At 39.5% G+C, this 22,155-nt stretch overlaps 1 protein-coding gene and 1 long non-coding RNA gene across 2 annotated transcripts in view; one reads left to right on the top strand and one right to left on the bottom strand.

The window, feature by feature from the left end:
- Positions 1-22,155, top strand: part of SMOX (spermine oxidase) — a 126,955-nt gene that overhangs the window by 91,806 nt on the left and 12,994 nt on the right. The gene's annotated exons all lie outside the window — the stretch shown is intronic.
- On the bottom strand, positions 4,567-21,134 carry LOC309646010. The gene is made up of 2 exons (XR_014255166.1): positions 17,079-21,134; positions 4,567-16,785 (listed from the first exon to the last, which is right to left on the bottom strand). It is a non-coding gene; the product is annotated as an uncharacterized lncRNA (long non-coding RNA).

The raw sequence follows: 22,155 nt of genomic DNA on the forward strand, positions 1-22,155 counted from the left end.
GAAAGTGGGGTGTTAAAGTCACCTACTGTGATTGTGTTACTGTCGATTTCCCCTTTTATGGCTGTTAGCATTTGCCTTATGTGTTGAGGTGCTCCTATGTTGGGTGCATAAATATTTACAATTTTTATATCTTCTTCTTGGATCGATCCCTTGATCATTATGTAGTGTCCTTCTTTGCCTCTTGTAATAGTCTTTATTTTAAAGTCTATTTTGTCTGATATGAGAATTGCTACTCCAGCTTTCTTTTGATTTCCATTTGCATGGAATATGTTTTTCTATCCCCTCACTTTCAGTCTATATGTGTCCCTAGGTCTGAGGTGGGTCTCTTGTAGACAGCATATATTTGTGTCTTGTTTTTGTATCCATTCAGCCAGTCTGTGTCTTTTGGTGGGAGCATTTAATCCATTTACATTTAAGGTAATTATCGATATGTATGTTCCTATTCCCATTTTCTTAGTTGTTTTGGGTTTGTTATTGTAGGTGTTTTCCTTCTCTTGTGTTTCTTGCCTAGAGAAGTTCCTTTAGCCTTTGTTGTAAAGCTGGTTTGGTGGTGATGAACTCTCTCAGCTTTTGCTTGTCTGTAAAGGTTTTAATTTCTCCATCAAATCTGAATGAGATCCTTGCTGGGTAGAGTATTCTTGGTTGTAGGTTTTTCTCCTTCATCACTTTGAATATGTCCTGCCACTCCCTTCTGGCTTGCAGAGTTTCTGCTGAAAGGTCAGCTGTTAACCTTATGGGGATTCCCTTGTGTGTTATTTGTTGTTTTTCTCTTGCTGCTTTTAATATGTCTTCTTTGTATTTAATTTTTGATAGTTTGATTAGTATGTGTCTTGGCGTGTTTCTCCTTGGATTTATCCTGTATAGGACTCTCTGTGCTTCCAGGACTTGATTAACTATTTCCTTTCCCATATTAGGGAAGTTTTTGACTATAATCCCTTCAAATATTTTCTCAGTCCCTTTCTTTTTCTCTTCTTCTTCTGGGACCCCTATAATACGAATGTTGATGCTTTTTATGTTGTCCCAGAGGTCTCTGAGACTGTCCTCAGTTCTTTTCATTACTTTTTCTTTATTCTGCCCTGCAGTAGTGACTTCCACTACTCTCTCTTCCAGGTCACTTATCCGTTCTTCTGCCTCAGTTATTCTGCTATTGATCCCTTCTAGAGTATTTTTAATTTCATTTATTGTGTTGTTAATCATTGCTTGTTTCCTCTTTAGTTCTTCTAGGTCCTTGTTAAATGTTTCTTGCATTTTCTCTATTGTATTTCCAAGACTTTGGATCATCTCTACTATCATTATTCTGAATTCTTTTCCGGTAGACTGTCTATTTCCTCTTCATTTGTTAGGTCTGGTGGGTTCTTACCTTGCTCCTTCATCTGCTGTGTGTTTTTCTGTCTTCTCATTTTGCTTATGTTACTGTGTTTTTGGGGTCTCCTTTTCACAGGCTGCACGTTCATAGTTCCCGTTGTTTTTGGTGTCTGTCCCCAGTGGCTAAGGTTGTTTCAGTGGGTTGTGTAGGCTTCCTGGTGGAGGGGACTAGTGCCTGTGTTCTGGTGGATGAGGCTGGCTCTTGTCTTTCTGGTGGGCAGGTCCACGTCTGGTGGTGTGTTTTGGGGTGTCTGTGGACTTATTATTATTTTAGGCAGATTCTCTGCTAATGGATGGGGCTGTGTTCCTGTCTTGCTAGTTGTTTGGCATAGGGTGTCCAGCACTGTAGCTTGCTGGTCGTTGAGTGAAGCTGGGTTTTGGTGTTGAGATGGATATCTCTGGGATATTTTCGCTGTTTGATATTACATGGAACTGGGAGGTCTCTTGTGGACCAGTGTCCTGAAGTTGGCTCTCCCACCTCAGAGGCACAGCACTTACTCCTGGCTGGAGCACCGAAAGCCTTTCATCCACACGGCTCAGAATAATAGGGAGATAAAATAGAAAGAAAGAGGATAAAATAAAATAAAATAAAGTAAGATAAAATAAAATAAGTTATTAAAATAAAAAATAATTATTAAGAAAAAAAATTTATAAAGTAAAAAAAAAACCAAAACCAAAAACGTATGGACAGAACCCTAGGACAAATGGTGAAAGCAAAGCTCTACAGACAAAATCTCACACAGAAGCATACACATACACATGCACAAAAAGAGGAAAAGGGGAAAAAAATAATACATCTTGTTCCCAAAGTCCACCTCCTCAATTTGGGATGATTCATTGTCTATTCAGGTATTCCACAGATGCAGGGTGCATCAAGTTGATTGTGAAGCTTTAATCCGCTGCTTCTGAGGCTGCTGGGAGAAATTTCCCTTTCTCTTCTTTGTTCGCACAGCTCCGAGGGTTCAACTGTGGATTTGGCCCCACCTCTGCGTGTAGGTCGCCTGAGAGCGTCTCTTCTTCGCTCAGACTGGACGGGGTTAAAGGAGCAGCTGATTCGGGGGCTCTGGCTCACTCAGGCCGGGGGGAGGAAGGGTATGGAATGCGGAGCGAGCCTGCGGCGGCAGAGGCCAGCATGACGTTGCACCAGCCTGATGTGCTCTGTGTGTTCTCCCGCGGAAGTTGTCCCTGGATCGCGGGACCCTGGCTGTGGTGGGCTGCACAGGCTCCCAGGAGGGGAGGTGTGGATGGTGACCTGTGCTCGCACACAGGCTTTTTGGTGGTGGCAGCAGCAGCCTTAGCGTCCCAGGCCCGTCTCTGGGGTCTGTGCTGATAGCCGCAGCTCACGCCCGTCTCTGGAGCTCCTTTAAGCGGCGCTCTTAATCCCTTCTTCTCGTGCACCGGGAAACAAAGAGGGAAGAAAAAGTCTCTTGCCTCTTCGGCAGCTCCAGACATTTTCCCGGACTCCCTCCCGGCTAGCCGTGGTGCACTAGCCCCCTTCAGTCTGTGTTCACACCGTCAACCCCAGTCCTCTCCCTGCGATCCAACCAAAGCCCGAGCCTCAGATCCCAGCCCCCGCCTGCCCCAGCGGGTGAGCAGACAAGTCTCTCAGGCTGGTGAGCGCTGGTCGGCACCGATCCTCCATGCGGGAATCTCTCTGCTTGCCCTCCGCACCTCTGTTGCTGCGCTCTCCTCCGCGGCTCCGAAGCTTCCCCCTCCACCACCCGCAGTCTCCACCCTCGAAGGGCCTTCCTAGTATGTGGAAACCTTTCCTCCTTCCCAACTCCCTCCCACTGGTGCAGGTCCCATCCTTATTCTTTTGTCTCTGTTATTTCTTTTTTGTTATGCCCTACCCAGGTACGTGGGGAGTTTCTTGCCTTTTGGGAGGTCTGAGGTCTTCTGCCAGCGTTCAGTGGGTGTTCTATAGGAGCAGTTACACGTGTAGATGTATTTCTGATGTATCTGTGGGGAGGAAGGTGATCTCCGCGTCTTACTCTTCTGCCATCTTCTCTTCAGCCTGTTGGAAGATTTTTAATTACAGTTTCAATTTTATTAGTTGTGATAGGTTTGTTTATATTTTCTAATTCTTCTTGGTTCAGTCTTGGAAAATTGTACTTTTCCAAGAATTTGTCCATTTCTTCGTGGTTGTCCACTTTATTGGCATATAACTGTTTGTAGTAGCCTATTATAATCCTTTGTATTTCTGTGGTGTCCGTTCTGATTTCTCCTTTTTCATTTCTAAGTTTATTCATTTGTGTCCTCTCCCTTTTTTTTGTTGTTGTTTTTTTGGTGAGTCTTGCTAACAGTTTATCCATTTTTTTATCTTCTCAGAGAACCAACTTTTAGTTTATTGATCTTTGCTATTTTCTTCATTTCTATTTCATTTATTTCTGCTCTGATCTTTATGAATTCTTTCCTTCTCCTGACCCTAGGTTTCCTTCATTCTTCTTTATCTAGTTGTTTTAGATGTAAGGTTAGATTTTTTATTTGAGATTTTTCTTGTTTCTTGAGGTGAGATTGAATTACTATAAACTTCCCTCTTATACCTGCTTTTGCTGCATCCCATAGGTTTGGGGTCGTCATGTTTTCTTTTATTTTTTTAAAAAAATTAATTAATAGATTTAGTTTTGTTTGTGTTGGGTCTTCATTTTTGTGCGCGGGCTTTCTCTAGTTGTGGCAAGTGAAGGCTCCTCTTCGTTGTGGTGCATGAGCTTCTCATTGCAGTGGCTTCTCTTGTTGCAGGACACAGGCTCTATGTGCATGGGCTTCAGTAGTTGTGGCACACAGGCTCAGTAGTTGTGGCTCGTGGACTCTAGAGCACAGGTGACCATGGGCTTAGTTGCTCTGGGACATGTGGGATCTTCCTGGACCAGGGCTTGAACCTGTGTCCCCCTGCATTGGCAGGTGGATTCTTAACCACTGTGCCAGCAGGGAAGTCCCAGGTCATCATGTTTTCAATGTCATTTATTTCTATGTATTTTTTAATTTCTCCTTTGATTTCTTCAGTGATCTCTTGGTTATTTAGTAGTGCACTGTTTAGCCTCCATGTATTTGTGTTTTTTACAGTTTTTTTTTAACCTGTAATTGCTTTCTAATATCATAGCACTGTGGTTAGAAAAGATGCCTGATACCATTTCAATTTTCTTAAATTTCCTGAGGTTTGATTTGTGACCCAAGATGTGATGTATCCTGGAGACTAATCTCTTCAAATATTTTCTCAGACGCTTTCTTTTTCACTTCTTCTTCTGGGACCCCTATAATTCCATGTGCACTTGAGAAGAAAGTATATTCTTCCACTTTTGGGAGGAATGTCCTATAAATATCAATTAAATCTATCTGGCCTATTGTGTCATTTAATACTTGTGTTTCCTCATTTATTTTCTTTTTGGATGATCTGTCCATTGGTGTAAGTGGGGTGTTAAAGTCCCCTACTATTATTGTGTTACTGTCAATTTCCCCTTTCATGGTTGTTAGCATTTGCCTTATGTATTGAGTTGCTCCTGTGTTGGGTGCATATTTATAATTGTTACATCTTCTTCTTGGATTGATTCCTTGATCATTATGTAGTGTCCTTCCTTATGTCTTGTAACAGTCTTTATTTCAAAGTCTATTTTATCTGATATGAGTATTGTTACTCCAGTTTTCTTTTGATTTCCATTTGCATGGAATATCATTTTCCATCCCTTCACTTTCAGTCTGTATGTGTCCCTGGGTCTGAAGTGGGTCTCTTGTAGACAGCATATATAAGGGTCTTGTTTTTGTATCCATTCAGCCAGTCTGTGTCATTTGGTTGGGGCATTTAATCCATTTACATTCAAGACTATTATCATTATGTATGTTCCTATTACCATTTTCTTAATTGTTTTGGGTTTGTTTTTGTGGATCTCTTTTTTCTATTGTTTTTCCTGCCTAGAGAAGTTCCTTTAGCGTTTGTGGTAAGGCTGGTTTGGTGGTACTGAATTCTCTTAGGTTTGGCTTCTCTGTAAACTTTTGATTTCTCTGTCAAATCTGAATGAGATCCTTGCTGGGTAGAGAAATCTTTCATCACTTCAAGTATATCCTACCACTTCCTTCTGGTCTGCAGAGTTTATGCTGAAAAATCAGCTGATAACCTTATGGGGATTCCTTTGTATGTTATTTTTTGCTTTTCCCTTGCTGCTTTTAATATTTTTTCTTTGAATTTAATTTTTGTTAGTTTGATTAATATGTGTCTTGGTGTGCTTCTCCTAGGATTTAACCTGTATGAGACTCTGTGCTTCCTGGACTTGGGTCGCTATTTCCTTTCCCATGTTAGGGAAGTTTTCCACTATGCTCTCTTCAAATATTTTCTCAGACCCTTTCTTTTTCTTTTCTTCTTCTGGAACCCATATAATTTGAATGTTGGTGCATTTAGTGTTGTCCCAGAGGTCTCTGAGATTGTCTTCAATTCTTTTCAGTCTTTTTTCTTTATTCTGCTCCTCGGCAGTTATTTCCACCATTCTGTCTTCCAGCTCACTTCTTCGTTTTTCTGCCTCAGTTATTTTGTTATTGCTCCCTTCTACAGTACTTTTCATTTCAGTTATTGTGTTGTTCATCTCTGTTTGTTTGTTCTTTAGTCTTTGTAGATCTTTGTTAAACATTTCTTGTATTTTCTCAGTCCATGCCTCCATTCTATTTCTGAGATTCTGGATCATCTTCACTATCATTACTTTGAATTCTTTTTCAGGTAGGTTGCCTGTTTCCTGTTCATTTATTTGGTCATGTAAGTTTTTACCTTGCTCCTTCATCTGTAACATATTTTTTTGTTGTCTCACTTTTTTTTTTTTTTGATGTGTAGGATTTTGTTCCTGTCTTACTGGTTGTTTGGCCTGAGGCTTCCAGCACTGGAGTTTGTAGGTTGTTGGGTAAAGCTAGTTCTTGGTGCTGAGATGAGGACTTCTAGGAGACCTCACTCCAATGAATATTCCCTGTGGTCTGAGGTTCTCTGTTAGTCCAGTGATTAGGACTTAGAGATCCCACCGTAGGAGCTCAGGTCCCACCCCTTGTTCGTGTACCTAGATCCCACAAGCTACATGGGGTGGCAGAAAAAATAAGGAGAAGAAAAATAACAAACAGTAAAATTAAAATATGATTAGAAAACTAAGAGATATATTAGAAAAAATAAAAAAATAAACATATAGACAAAACAGCAACCAGAATGTAAAACAGAACCACAGTAGCAAAAAAGAGGAGAAAAAAAAAACCCCTAGCAAATACTTACTGACGTAATGAATATATAAATAGTAGCTGGTTTCCATTTTAATTCCATGAAACAGTTTAAGCCAGCACGTGACCCCCTCTCAGTGCATCAGCATCTAAATCATTAAGGCTGAATTGAATGGGAGCAATTGGTTATTGTGGCAAGTTAAAGTAGACATGGTACGTAAGTACAATTTTTTCCAAGAGTTCCTTTGAGTGTGAAGAAGCTGGGTAAGCAGCATTTGGCAAAGAAATTATTTTCCCTTGTATGGTCACACCTTGGCTGCACTTCTTGCTTAGGTCTAGTTTTATAATTTTTTTAAATTACAGCTTTATTGATGTAGTCATATACCATACAATTCACCCATTTAAAGAGTACAATTCAGTGGTTTTTTATTAGATTCACAGATGTGAACAACTATCACCAAAGTCATTTTTAGAACATTTTCATTACTTACTGTCCCTCCTCCACCAAAATAAAATCCCTACCCATAAGCAGTCACTCCCCATTCCCTCACACTTACCCTCTCCAGTCTTAGGCAATCACTAATTTACTTTTTATCTCCATAGGTTTGCCTATTCTGGACACTTCATACAAATGGAATAGTATATGTCTTTTGTGACTGGCTTCTTTCACCTTGCTTAATATTTTCAAGATTCATCTATGTTGTAGTATGTTTCAGTACTTCATTCCTATTTATGGATGACTATTACTCCATTCTATTTAAAGTAGCTGATTTAAAGTCTTTGTCTAGTTAGTTCATCATCTGGGTTTCTCAGGGATAGGTTCTATTGATTGCCCTTTTTTTGTGTATGGGTCATACTTTCTAGATTTTTTGCATGTTTCCTAAATTTTTGCTGAAATCTGTATATCTAAAAATACAGTCTGAAAAAAAATACAGTATGGCAAGTCTGGAAATCAGATTCTTCCCCCTCCTCCACATCAGGGTTTGCTGTTGTTGCTGTTATTTTTTAATAAATTTATTTATTTAATTTATTTTTGGGTGTGTTGGGTCTTCATTGCTGTGCACAGGCTTTCTCTAGTTGCAGTGAGTGGGGGCTACTCTTTGTTGTGGTGTGCGGGCTTATTGCAGTGGCTGCTCTTGTGGAGCATGGGCTCTAGGGTACCGGGGCTTCAGTAGTTGTGGCTCGTGGGCCGGCTCAGTAGTTGTGGTGCACAGGTTTAGTTGCTCCATGGCATGTGGGATCTTCCTGGACCAGGGCTCGAACACATGTCCCCTGCATTGGCAGGCAGATTCTTAACCACTGTGCCACCAGGGAAGCCCGTTGTTGCTGTTTTCTTGTAGACATTTTTGTTTTTTGTTTGTTTAATGACTTTTCTGAACTAATTCTGTAAAGTCTGTGTTGTTTGCCATGTGTGGCCACTGAAATGTCTGCTTGGTAGCTTAGTTGTCAGATAATGAATAAACAGAGATTTCCTTAGATAAGTCTCCCATTCTTGGCCAAGGGGATCTGTGTTCATATTGAGGCACAAACTTAACACTCAGCCAGGCAACTGATACCCCTTCCTCCTTCTTTTGCCTTCACTTGCTTGTGTATCGCCTCAAAGTCAGCCAGAGATGAGAGTTGAGGGCCTTCTCAGGCCTTTTCTGAGCATGTGCACAGCCCTATGCATGCAAGTGGTCTTCTAGATTCCCAGGAATATGTCAGAGATTTTCAAAGTCCCTATGGATATCTCACTCTTAATGTTTTCCTTTTAAATTTTTGGTTAGTCTAATGTTTGATCCAACTGCTATCCACCACTATACATAGCATGGAGTTAAGCATTTGCCTTTAATCTTTTTTCATATTTGGAAAGCACTGAATCAGGTCAAATACAAACATCCTTGCAAGTCTGCAGATCTTCCAAGGAATCATCAAACCAGTCAAATTATGGAAATTCTTAAGGATTGTAGTTTTGAAAGCGCTCCAGCTCTGTAGTGCTCTTGGTGGCTGCCAGGCAGCTACTTTTCACTGAGAATGTGGGTTGTTATTTTTTTAAGACTACTGTGGAGCTGGAGAGTGGGGAATGGGATGAGGGCAAGTTAAAATGCAACAAAGCTCACTGTTCTTAATAAGATTCACTCGCTTTTCTTTGAATAAATAACTCTGTTAACAATAAACTCTGGTTAATTTCCAGAGTTGTAAAAAAGCTAATTCTGATGAATTTTGCTTTTATGGAGGAGACAATTATCAGAGATCCTTACTCTGCCATTTTTGCTCATGCCATCTCCTCATGATGTTGTTTAACATATTCATCTGGACGTTTTTAGATTTTATTTTGTTTTATTTTTCTGTGTTTCTGTTTTCTTTGCTTGTCTTTATTTCTTTAGCAAGTACATTTCATAGGTTGTGTTGTATATTTCCTACTGCATCACATTAGGAATTCTGTAATATCCTGTCATATATTTAGGATGTTAAGAATAAACTGTGGGTTTAGGTGTTGTCAGCCCAGTCTCTTTGTTATAAAGCTTCCTCACAAACTTCACACAATGGTTTGTGTAGCCATTTGTTGCCTAGATTCATTATTTCTTTAGAGGTTGTGAAACTGTGATTTTTCTACATCTGTCATTCCTTCTGCATTTATTAGCTGTGATTCATCTATGAAGAGCTTTCTGTCATCATTTTTTGGTTATTCTGGAATATAATTATGCATGAAAAGAAGGATAGAAATTTGATTCTTTTTTTATTTGTTATTATGATAAAAAGACACATAACAAAATTTACCACCTTAACCATTTTAAGTGTATATTTCAGTGGTATTAAGTATATTCACATTATTGTGAAACAGAGATCCAGAACTTTTTAAACTTGCAAATCTGAAACTTTATACCCATTAAACAACCACCACCCCTCCCCCCCTCCCCTCAGCCCCTGGTAACCACCGTTCTACTTTCAGTTTCTATGAATTTGACTATTTTGTATACCTCATATAGGTAGAATCATACAGTATTTGTCTTTCAATGACTGTCTTATTTCACTTAACATAATGTCCTCAAGTTTCATCAATGTGGCATGTGACAGGAGTTTCTTCTTTTCTGAGGGTATAATATTCCATTGTATGCATATACTACATTTTGTTTATCCACTTATCTGTTGATGGATATTTGTGTTGCTTCTGATTCTTAATTATTATAAATAGTGCTGCTATGAACTTGGGTGTGCAAATATCTCTTCAAGATCCTGCTTTTGGATATATACCCAGAAGTGGGATTGCTGGATCATATGGTAGTTTTATTTTTAATTTTTTGAGAAACCTCTGTACTGTTTTCCATAGTGGTTGCACCATTTTACAGTCCTACCAACAGTGCTCAAGGGTTCTAATCTCACCACATCCTCACCAACCCTTGTTATTTTCTAGGTTTTTAAATACTAGTCATCCTAATGGGTATAAGGTGATATCTCATTGTGGTTTTGATTTTCATTTTTCATTTGCTTGTTGGCCATTTGTATATCTTCTTTGGAGGAATGCCTGTTTAGGTCCTTTGATCATATTTTAATCAGATAATTTACTTTTTTGTTATTGAGTTGCAGAAGTTCTTTACATAGATATTCTGGATACTAACCCCTAATCAGATATATGATTTGCAAATATTTTCTCCCGTTCAATGGGCTGCCTTTTTACTCTGTTGGTTGTGTCTTTTGATGCACAAAAGTTTTAAAGATTCATGTATTCCTGTTTGTCTATTTTTGCTTTTGTTGCCTGTGCTTTTTGTGTCATATCCAAGAAATCACTGTCAAAATCCAATGTCAGGAAGATTTCCCCCTATGTTTTCTTCCAGGAGTTTTATAGTTTTGGGTCTTATGTTTAGGTCTTTAATCTATTTTGAGTTAATTTTTGTATATAGTGTTAAATAAGGGTGCAACTTCATTCTTTTGCATATGGCTATTCAGTTTTTTCCCAACACCATTTGTTGAAGAGACTGTCCTTCTCCCACTGAGTGGTCTTGGAACCCTTATTGAAGATCATTTGATCATATGTGAGGGTTTATTTCTGGGGTCTATATTCTATTTCATTGGTCTATTTATTTGTCTTTATGTGAAGCTTGATTATTTTCCTTTATCAACTTTCAGAATAATGAGTTGGTATCCTATCAATTCTATTAGTCCTTCAAAAAATTCTTAAGTACTCATGGATTTTTATGTTTTTGGTGTGTTTCAATTTACTGCAGTCCTTATTCTCTCTTGGACAATGTGAAGATTCTCTCCTAAAGCTGTGAAGATCCTTTAAGTTAGCTCCTATGCCAGCTTATTACTATGGATCTTTCAGTCACAACAATATATTCCAAGATCATCATGTACATTTCCTGCTCTAGACCTGGGCTCAGCTGTTTCTCCAAGGAACACTGGTTTGCTTTAATTTTAGAGATCACAATATAGGTGCTAACCACTTGTTCTGATTATCTATTGCTGTGTAACAAATTACCCCAAGGATGAAGTTTAAAATAGCAACAAGAATTTTTTTTTTTTCAATAAGGGTTCTGGCAATTGACCTGGACTCTGGTAGTTTCCACTTGGAGGGGTGGGGATCTCTCATGTGGTTGCAGTTAGTTCCTGTGTCTGGGGTCTTAACTACTTATTCACTTAGATGTCCAACGTCTGGACTAGAATAACTTCTAGGGGTAGGAATGGCTGAGATTCCTTGGGCATCTCTCTCACCACCCTTTCTGTGCTCTTTACATCTGGCAGCCTCAGCATATCTGGACTTCTTATATGGTAATGAAGACTCCCAGAGCAAGTGTTGCAAGAGAAATGAGCAGAAACAATATGGTATTTTCTAACTTAGCCTTGGAAGTAGTGAAGCATTACTTCCATTGTATTCTATTTATAGAGGCAGTCACATCACCTACCCAGGTTCAAAGGGAGAGGACATAAACTCTACATCTTGATGAAAGGAATGTCAAGGAATTTGCAGACACTTGTGTACAAGTCTTAAGACCATCATACTGCCTTTCCAGTAGACAGAGTTTGAAAAAACATATCTATATTTTAGAAAGAGTAATTAATCATAAGTTTAATATAGCATTTCCAATTCAATTTAAAATTACAGGGGTTTTACTTAACTTTATTTGATTTTATATTTGTACCTCTTTTATCGTATGCTGAAAATCAGTTTGATTCTTTATAACCTTAACATAATTACTAATTTGCTTTATCCTAATACATATATGTATGTGTGTTTACGTGTATGTGTGAGTATATTTCAAAATAACAGTACCAACTATAGTAGATGGAATAATGCTACCCCCAAAAGATGTCTATGACCTAGTCCCTAGAACCCATAAATTTTTAAATATTTTAAGGCAAGGGGAAATAAGGTTTTCAGAAAGAAATTAAGGTTTCAGAATTAAATTTACTAATCAGCTGACCTTAAAACAAGAAGAACATCTTGGGTTATCCAGGTGGGTCTAATGCAATCATGAGGGCCCTTAAGTGATGAGGAGGAAGACAGAAGAGTCACAACCAGAGAGACAGCATCATGAGAAAGATTAGACTGGCCATTGCTGGCTTTGAAGAGGGAAGAGGGCCATGAGTCAAGCAATGTGGGCAACACATTGAAGCTGGAAAATGCAAGAAAACAGATTCTCCCTAGAATCTTCAGAAAGGAGTGCAGCCCTACCAACACATTGATTTTAATCCAGTGAGGCGCATTCTGGACACCTGACCTCCAAAATTGTAAGATAATAAATTTGCATTGTTTTAAGCTACTGAATTTGTGGTAATTTGTTATAGCAGCAATAGGAAGAAAATACGATTTTTTTGTGCCTGAAGCAAGGTGCTGCTGAAACAAATACCTAAAAATGTGCAAGTGGTTTTGAAAGTGGGCAGTGGCTGGAGGCTGGAAGAATTTTTAGGAGCATGAATCTAGGAAAAAACCTAGATTGTTGAATAGATTGTTAATAGAAATATGGATGTTAATAGCTTTGTTAGTGATAACTCAGAAGGAAGTGAGAGGCATGGTAGAGAAAACCTCAGTTGCCTTAGAGGGTACATAAATCATCATGAACAGAATGTTTTTTGTTTGTTTTTGTTTGAGAAGGAAGGATTTATTACTTGCAGCAAGTAAGGAGAACACTGAGGATCTTTCCCAGAGCAATGTCTCCATGAACAGATAGAATAATATCCATGTTGATAGAAACACAGATATTAAAAGTACTGCTGGTGAGGGCTTAGATGGAAATGAGAAACATGTTATTGGAAACTGGTGGAAAGGGGATTAGCTGAAAGCTTACTGAATTGTGTTCTGCAGTTACATGGAAAGCAAAACTTGCAAATGATGAATTTAGATATTTAGCTGAGCTTTCTAAGCAAGGTGTTAAATGTGTGGTCTTATTTCTTCTTGCTTCTTATAGCAAAATGTGAAGGAAAGAGATAGGTTGAAGAAAGAACTGTTAAAAGAAAAGGAACCAGAACTTGATGATCTGGGAAGTTCTCAGCTTATCCAGATTGCAAAAGAAGCTAAATTAGGAGATTCAATATCAGGAAAGCACTCTAGAGAGAAATCTAAGGGTATGGATGGACAACTTTTGTTAGTGCCTTGAAAATATCAAAGTTCAGAATTTCTGATCATACAGAGAGCTCTTTGTAGGTGCGTGACTCATGGATCCCTCACCTGTCTCAGCCAAAGCCAGGAATAGAGATGGGATCATTCAGGAAATTTCTGTAGGGGAACCTCTTGTCTAATGGAGTGAATCCCTGAGATATGTGCAGGAAATCCACAAGGCTCTTGAGAACTTATGCCAGCAGAAACACTGACAACTTGGCTTAAATGGTACAGAGAAAGGAGAAAATTAAAGAAACCTGCTGGACCCCTAAAATTCTATAGGAAAGAAACAAGCTGATAAAACTATTCAGCTGCAAATCCAAGACCTTTCATAAAAGAAAGAGCATGACTCCAAGGGTGGAGGCTTGAGCTAGAGAGGGTTATTCCCAGACCATGGAACCAAATGGAATTTGCTTGGCTGGATATTGAAATTGCTTGGGACTTGTTCTACTTTTTTCCTTCCACTTTATTCTTCTTTGAACAAAATATCTATAATTGGTTTTCCCACCATTGTTCTTTGGGAGCAGATAACTTATTTCTGGAGTTTCATAGGCTCACAGATGGAGAGGAATTTTGTCTAAGATGGATGATAGCCAGAGCCTTACCTACACCTGACTTAGATGATGAGATTTGAGATTTTTGAACTAATGATATTTAGATGAGATTTTGGACTTCATGCTGTAATGAATTGAGACTTTGGGGACCTTGGGATAGAGCGAATGTATTTTTCATGTGGGATAGTTGTGAATATTTGGGGGCCAGTGGGCAGATGGCCCTGCAAAGATGTCCACTTCGAATCCCTAGAACCTGTAAATATGTTTTATCATATGGCAAGAGAAAATTAAGTCTGCAGAGGAGAATTAACTTTGTTAATCAACTGAACTTAAAACAAGAAGAGTATCCTGGATTATCCAAGTGAGCCAAAATAGTCACAAGGGTCTTTAAATGGGGATGAAGAAGGCAGAAGAGTTGGAACCAGAGAGATGGCAGAAAAATTAGACTGGACATTGCTGGCTTTGAAGATGGAAGGGGCCCACAAAGCCAAGGAATATGGGCAACTTCTGGAAGCTGGAAAAGACAAGAAAACAGATTCTCTCCTAGAACCTTCAGAAGTGAACACAACCTGCTGACACCTTGATTTTAATCCAGTGAGACTCATTTCAGACTTCTGACCTCCAGAAGTATAAGATTATATATTTGTGTTGTTTTAAATAACTAAATCTGTGGTTATTTGTTACAGCAGCAATAAAAAACCAAGACACCAACTTTATTGCTACGAAAAAGACTACTGCGTATAGTTTAAGATTTCTTTGTGGTTCATTTTGTCTTTAGAATATGACTCACTAGGGATGCATCGTCAAAATACTATGTTTCTAAGTCAGTTGAAGTAATTTGCCTCTGTATGGTTATTCCACCAACTTTGTATACAGTCAGTTCATTTGCTTCAGTTTACTTTTTTACTTGTAGAGATGCTTTTTTTCTTTTTGAATTAACTTACTTATTAGAAAAATGAAACATTTACATGATTCCAAAATTCCATTTCACCTGCCAAGTTCTCCCTTTTTCCTTATTATTAACTATTAAACAATTAGTTTTTGGCTTACCTTCTTGTTTGGTTACCCCAAAATTTATATGTTGAAAAACCCTAATCCCCAATGTGGTGGTATTTGGTGGTAGAGCCTTTAGTAGGCAATATGGATGAGTGCTGTTATAAGAAGAGACATGAAGGAGCTTGCTTCCTCTTACTCATTCAGTCATGTGAGAATATAGCAAGAATGCAGCTGTCTACAAATCAGGAAGTGCGCTCTCGCCAGACACTGGCTCTGCCAGTGCTTTGATCTTAGACTTTCCAGCACCCAAAATTATGAGAAATACATGTTTGTTGCCTAAGCCACCCATTCTATGATTTTTTTTTAAAGATTTTTTTTATGTGGACCATTTTCAAAGTCTTTATTGAATTTGTTACAATATTGCTTCTGTTTTATGTTTTGCTTTTTTGGCCCCGAGGCATGTGGGATCTTAGCTCTTCGGCCAGGGAAGGAACCTGCATACCCTCCATTGGAAGGTGAAGTCTTAACCACTGGACCACCAAGGAAGTCCCTCTATGGTATTTTTGTTACAGCAACCCGAACTGACTAAGACACCTAACTTTTAGACACATTCTCTGTCTCTCTCTCTCCCTCCCTTCCTCCCTCTCTCTTTCTTTTCTTATATATAGATAGCAAACTATACACATTGTCTTACTCCTTGATTCTTTTTTGAACTTAAAATATTTGGGAGATCACTTTTTAATTGTATATAGAGAGTTCCTTGTTGCTTTTTATAGTGGCATTGTAGTCCATTGCATAGATGAACTGTAACTAATTTAACCACTTCCGTATGTTTTGATATTTAGATCGTTTCTAGTCTTTCACTGTACAAAGAATGCTGCTGCCATGACCAGCTTTATTCACACACATTTTTATATTTTTGTTAGTTCAGCATTGGGATAGATTCCTAGAAGTGAGATTGCTGCATCAAAGAGTACATACATATGTGAATTTTCCTAGGTATTGTCAAATGAGAGAGCTTTTAAAAAATAAGTAGTTATTAGAGATTATTTGTGTGATACCAAAGTCTAGAGTGTGACTTAGGAATAGTTGATGGAAGACGAGTGGAGAAGAAAGTGTCACAGTTAAGACCAGGGTTTTGAATGGGGTCATAGTTGTGGATGTTGAAATCACAGGACCTGGAAATGAGAAGAAGACTGTCATTAGGTGCTATGATTGTTAGGAAATGGGAAGAGTGACTATGAGGTTGATGGATGGCAGCAGTGAGAAACAGGAAAAGGTGACAAAGCCATATGACATGAATCTCAAAGTGTCTGGAGTTTCAATAAGCCAGTGGGGAGACCTGGGTTAGGAAGCAAGAGGACTACTGTCAGTTGTTTTGGGCTGCTATAACAAATTACCAAAGACTGGTTACAACAAACATTTATTTCTTATAGTTCTGGATAAGTCTAAGATCAAGGTGTCAACAGATCTGTTGTTTGGTGAGGGTCCACTTCCTGGTTTGCAGTTGGCCATATTCTCATATCCTCACATGGTGGGGAGCAGAGAGAGAAAGCGAGCTGTTTTATGTCTCTTCTTATAAGGGCACTAATCCAATTCATGAGAGCTCTTTCCTCATGACCTAATTACCTCCAAAGGCCCCACCTCCTAATACTATCACATTGGGGGTTAAAACTTTGACATAGGAATTTGGAGGTGAGGGACACAAACATTTACTCCATAGCAATTAGCCAAGCCTGAGATTCTGGGGATGTGAAAGATGAAACAGAAAACCACTAGAGAGGGTCTCAGGGAAGGAGTGTCATAGGGGGCAGCTAGATTAAAGCAAGAGGTGAGTGGAATGTCCTGAGAATTCCTCTCTTGTAGTGCGGGAGTGCTTCTCACGGAGTGGGAGGACACAGTAGAAGTGTTTAGGAGGGCAGGGAAAGGTGGTGGTTTACATCACAAAAGGTAGTCACAGAGAGTTATTAGCTGAGGATTTGGGAGTTTTGGGAGGACTAATGGTAACTGATATGATTAAGGATGTGTGGCATTGAGACATGGTTTACTGCCTACCCAACATCCATTCCTCACTGTCCTTTCGCCCACCCGATTCCTCCTTTCTAAAAGAGCCTTGTGGGGCTTCCCTGGTGGCGCAGTGCTTGAGAATCCGCCTGCCAATGCAGGGGACACGGGTTCGAGCCCTGGTCTGGGAAGATCCCACATGCCGTGGAGCAACTGGGCCCGTGAGCCACAACTACTGAGCCTGCGCGTCTGGAGCCTGTGCTCCGCAACAAGAGAGACCGCGACAGTGAGAGGCCCGCGCACCGCGATGAAGAGTGGCCCCCGCTTGCTGCAACTAGAGAAAGCCCTCGCACAGAAACGAAGACCCAACACAGCCAAAAATAAATAATAAATAAAAGAGCCTTGTGGTGGTTTAGTTCTCTATCTTCAAGCTTTGTATTTGTCCCTTCCCTAGCCCTAGGGAGTGGGTCCTAATTGGTTAAAGCCATAAAAAAAATCCTGTTTTTGTACCTAATGTTTAGCTTAGGTATAGGCATGAAATGAAATTCTGTCTAATGGAAAGCAAAAGGATGTCTTCTGGGAATTATTTTCTAATTCTTTATAAAAGGCACAGGAAAAGATAACCACTTTTTCACTAGAAATGATTATTTCTGGTACAACGCTTGGAAGTCCTGCAGTCATCTTGGGTCCACAAAGACTCGCATTAACAAGATAATTTGTTGGAACTGGTGGAACAAAAAGATGGAAGGAATCTGGGTTCTTGATGACTTGTGTGGGCTGGTGAGTCAACAAGCCCTGAAGCTGCCATTCTGTTGTGGGAAATAGTTCATGTCCTTATATTCTACTTTGAGTTGGGCTATCTGTTTTTTGCTGTAATAATTGACACCATGAGGCTGGAGAAAGTTAGAAAATATACTTATTTGTCATACATATTACCATCCCAAACAGTATAGGGATTTACTACTAAAAACATAAAGAAATATATAGATAGGTACGTGTGTGTGTTTGTGTGTGTATATACACTTGTATATAGATAATCTCTAGAAGGATTAAGAAACTGGGAACAATGTTTACCTCTGCGGAGAGAAATGCCTCAGGGGCAGGGTTGGAAGGAAGACCTACTTTTCACTGTTTGTCTTTTTCCTTCCTCAATTTTGCATCCTCTTTGTGCATTATCCATTCAAGCAAGACAAAAGTTCAATAGCAGCGTTAAAGTATGCATTGAAAATAGTCAAGAACCTAAATGACATTGTAGAAAATAAAATTAGTGATGGAGAGGGCAACTTAGGAAAATCTCCTAGAATGCCATGCAACAGGTCAAAGAGATGAAACTGATGAGAGAGAGGATGACAACTCTGAAGAGACAGCATGGAGCCCATCACAAAAATGAAATGGAAGCAATAACCAAAGGCATAAATAATACTTCCTGAGATGAGAAATGATGAAAATCAAAAGAACTGAACTGTGTTTCAATAAAAAATAATAACAAAGAGCCTGATATTTTAATGTGTCCTGGTGAAGATTTCATATTTCAGATATATTGAGAAAAGAAATTCAGTCTGGACTCAGATTTCTCCCTGATAAAGAAAGTGGGGTAAATGCTGCAGTATCATTTCTTAAGAGGATGTTAAGTCTATCACTGTCTTGGAAGAAAGATACATGCTTGGGAAATGCTAGAAACTACATACTTCCTTTTGAAGTTTACAAAGTCCCGTAATTTAGTAAAAAATAAATGGTTTATCTTTGTTTATTCAATATTTCCCATTAACAAATATTATGCCTCTGTTAATATCCATAGATAATTCCCACTACTTTGGGAATTACTTAGGAACAGAGCTCCAGGATTGTGACCCAATAATTCTTGGCTCCACTAAGTTGTTGTTCATGTGTAAAGGTAACAGGAATGTATTTTTTACAGCTTAAATATGCAAAGTCTTAGAAAATGCATTATTCCATAGCCCCCTCCTGCAAGGACACTGCCATCATGAACTCTAGAGCCACATTATTGTGCAGAGTATATTTAGAGATGGGAATGACCAGAGACAGTGGGGTGTGGTGGAGAGTATATCAGACCAAGAGTCAGCAAATTGGATGTTAAACACAACCCAGTAAATTGTCAGTTACTTGTTATGTGAGCTTCAGCTCGTTACCAACTTTCAGGGTCTCGATTCCATCATCTGAAAAATGAGAATAATTCTACTTCCTTAGGCTGCTGGAGGATTAAATAGGATAAAAATATGAAATTAAACTTAAAAAGATGATAAAAATACATGTAGAATTTAGTTCCCCAAGAAGTAGACCCTGAGACAAGGATTTGAGTACAAGTAGTTTATTTGGGAGGTGATCCCAGAGAACACTGGTTGAGTGGAGAAGTGAGACAGATGGGAAGGAAACCAGTAAAGGTGAGTTATCAAACCAGTTATCACTGTGGCATTTGAAGCTTAATTCCCATGGGCAGCTCTTGATGACTGTGAAGAACACGAACCTCACTGTTACCCCATCAGTGAGGTGAGGGAGGCAGGACTTTTTAACTGACAGAATTAAATTCAAGATATGACATTTTTTTTCACTCATATATATCCCCATTTTCATCCAGAAACGTCCTTTTAGAGGCAGATGCCTCTTGAGGAGAATGCTGTGCTGGGGAGGTCTGCATAAATAAAACTTATGGATGACAGCCAAGCCTCTTCTTAAAAAGTAGATTCCATCTTTTCCCCCAGCAAAACACTCAGAAGAACTGCTCGTATGGAGCAAAACCAACTGGCTTGAATTACTTGCCACTCTGAGGCAACCCTCTTGGGACAATTATGTTTTAAAAACATCTTCTTATCTCAGAATCTTCTCTTCCCCTAGATGTCAACCCTTTCTAACCCAGTTTCCATCTCCTGGGTGCCAACCCCTTGGGTCAGGGCCAGGGCTCCTTCAGCCTTTGCTGGTTTGGCTAACTGCCCAGATATCTCCTTCTTTCTCCCTAACCTTTATAGGATCTTCCAAAGTCCCTTCTCAGCTGGAGAAGGTGATCTTGCCAACAGAATACAATCCGCTGGCCTAAGAATTGTCATGAGTGAGGGGGTCAAGAGTGACACACAGGCCCTCCCATGCATGAATTTCTGTCTCCCTTCCTTTCCCTAAGCCTGAAATCTTGAAGCTGTATTCATGCCTGGGAAACAATTGAGGACCTTGATTTTATCCATTGTCTTTTTTTTTTTTTTTGGTTCACAGGAGGTGAAAGCCCTAGAAAAACTCAAAAATAGTGCCTAAAACAACCCACTGCACATTCTCAAAAACACCAGTGATCGTCTGGTGGCTTTATTTTTTTTGATAGCATGCAACAGAGCTGCCTGCATTTTTTTCCACTAAACTGAGTGACTTTTTGATGGATTTGACTGGTTGTTTTGGCATTGCATAGGCAGGAACTTGAGCTGGGGCTCCACAGAGGCGGCAAAATCAGACATGAATAATAATCATAATAAACCTTCACAACATTTGAGTTTCCAAAGAGCTTTCCCATGTATTTACCTTGTTCTATCCTAAAGTGCCCTGTGACATAGGCAGGGATGGTGGTATGGCTCCCATTTTCCTCATGGAGGGCATAGAAGCCCAGAAATGGGTGCTGGCTTGTCTCTGGCCCTGACCAGACCTGGACTCCTCATCCAAGGCTCTCTCTCTCTCTCTTTTTTTAAAAAACATCTTTATTGGAGTAGAATTGCTTTACAATGGTGTGTTAGTTTCTGCTTTATAACAAATTAAATCAGCTATACATATACATATATCCACATATCTCCTCCCTCTTGCGTCTCCCTCCCACCCTCCCTATCCCAGCTCTCTAGGTGGTCACAAAGCACTGAGCTGATCTCCCTGTGCTATGCAGCTGCTTCCCACTAGCTATCTATTTTACATTTGGTAGTATATATAAGTCCATGCCACTCTCTCACTTCGTCCCAGCTGACCCTTCCCCCTCCCCATATCTTCAAGTCCATTCTCAATGTCTGAGTCTTTATTCCTGTCCTGCCCCTAGGTTTTTCATAACCTTTGTTTTCCTTTTTTAGATTCTATATATATGTGTTAGCATACGGTATTTGTTTTTCTCTTTCTGACTTACTTCATTCTGTATGACAGACTCTAGGTCCATCCACCTCACTACAAATAAATCAATTTTGTTTCCTTTTATGGCTGAGTAATATTCCATTGTATATATGTGCCACATCTTCTTTATCCATTCATCTGTCGATGGACACTTAGGTTGCTTCCATGTCCTGGCTATTGTAAATAGAGCTGCAACGAATATTGTAGTACATAACTCTTTTTGAATTATGGCTTTCTCAGGGCATATGCCCAGTAGTGGGATTGCTGGGTTGTATGGTAGTTCTCTTTTTAGTTTTTTTTTTTTTTTTTAATTAATTTATTTATTTATTTTTGGCTGTGTTGGGTCTTTGTTTCTGTGCAAGGGCTTTCTCTAGTTGCGGCAAGCAGGGACCACTCTTCATTGCGGTGCGCGGGCCTCTCACGGTCGCGGCCTCCCCTGTTGCGGAACACAGGATCCAGACGAGCAGGCTCAGTAGTGTGGCTCACGGGCCTAGTTCCTCCGCGGCATGTGGGATATTCCCAGACCAGGGCTCGAACCCGTGTCCCCTGCACTGGCAGGCAGATTCTCAACCACTGCGCCACCAGGGAAGCCCTATTTTTAGTTTTTTAAGAAACCTCCATACTGTTCTCCATAGTGGCTGTATCAATTTACATTCCCACCAACAGTGCAAGAGGGTTCCCTTTTCTCCACACCCTCTCCAGCATTTGTTGTTTGTAGATTTTCTGATGAAGCCGATTCTAACGTGTGTGAGGTGATACCTCATTGTAGTTTTGACTTGCATTTCTCTAATGATTAGTGATGTTGAGCATCTTATCATGTGTTTGTTGGCAATCTGTATATCTTCCTTGGAGAAATGTCTATTTAGGTCTTCTGCCCATTTTTGGATTGGATTGTTTGTTTTCTGGATATTGAGCTGCATGAGCTGCTTGCATATATTAGAGATTAATCCTTTGTCAGTTGCTTCATTTGCAAATATTTTCTCCCATTCTGAGGGTTCTCTTTTCGTCTTGTTTATGGTTTCCTTTGCTGTGCAAAAGCTTTTAAGTTTCATTAGGTCCCATTTGTTTATTTTTGTTTTTATTTCCATTTCTCTAGAAGGTGGGTCAAAAAGGATCTTTCTTGGATTTATGTCATAGAGTGTTCTGCCTATGTTTTCCTCTAAGAGTTTGTTAGTGTCTGGCCGTACATTTAGGTCTTTAATCCATTTTGATTTTATTTTTGTGTATGGTGTTAGGGAGTGTTCTAATTTCATTCTTTTACATGTAGCTGTGCAGTTTTCCCAGCACCACTTATTGAAGAGGCTGTCTTTTCTCCATTGTATAGTCTTGCCTCCTTTATCAAAAACAAGGTGACCATATGTGCGTGGGTTTATCTCTGGGCTTTCTCTCCTG

This window comes from Balaenoptera physalus, assembly GCF_965194825.1.
Source record: "Balaenoptera physalus genome assembly, chromosome: 16".
Taxonomy (NCBI): domain Eukaryota; kingdom Metazoa; phylum Chordata; class Mammalia; order Artiodactyla; family Balaenopteridae; genus Balaenoptera; species Balaenoptera physalus.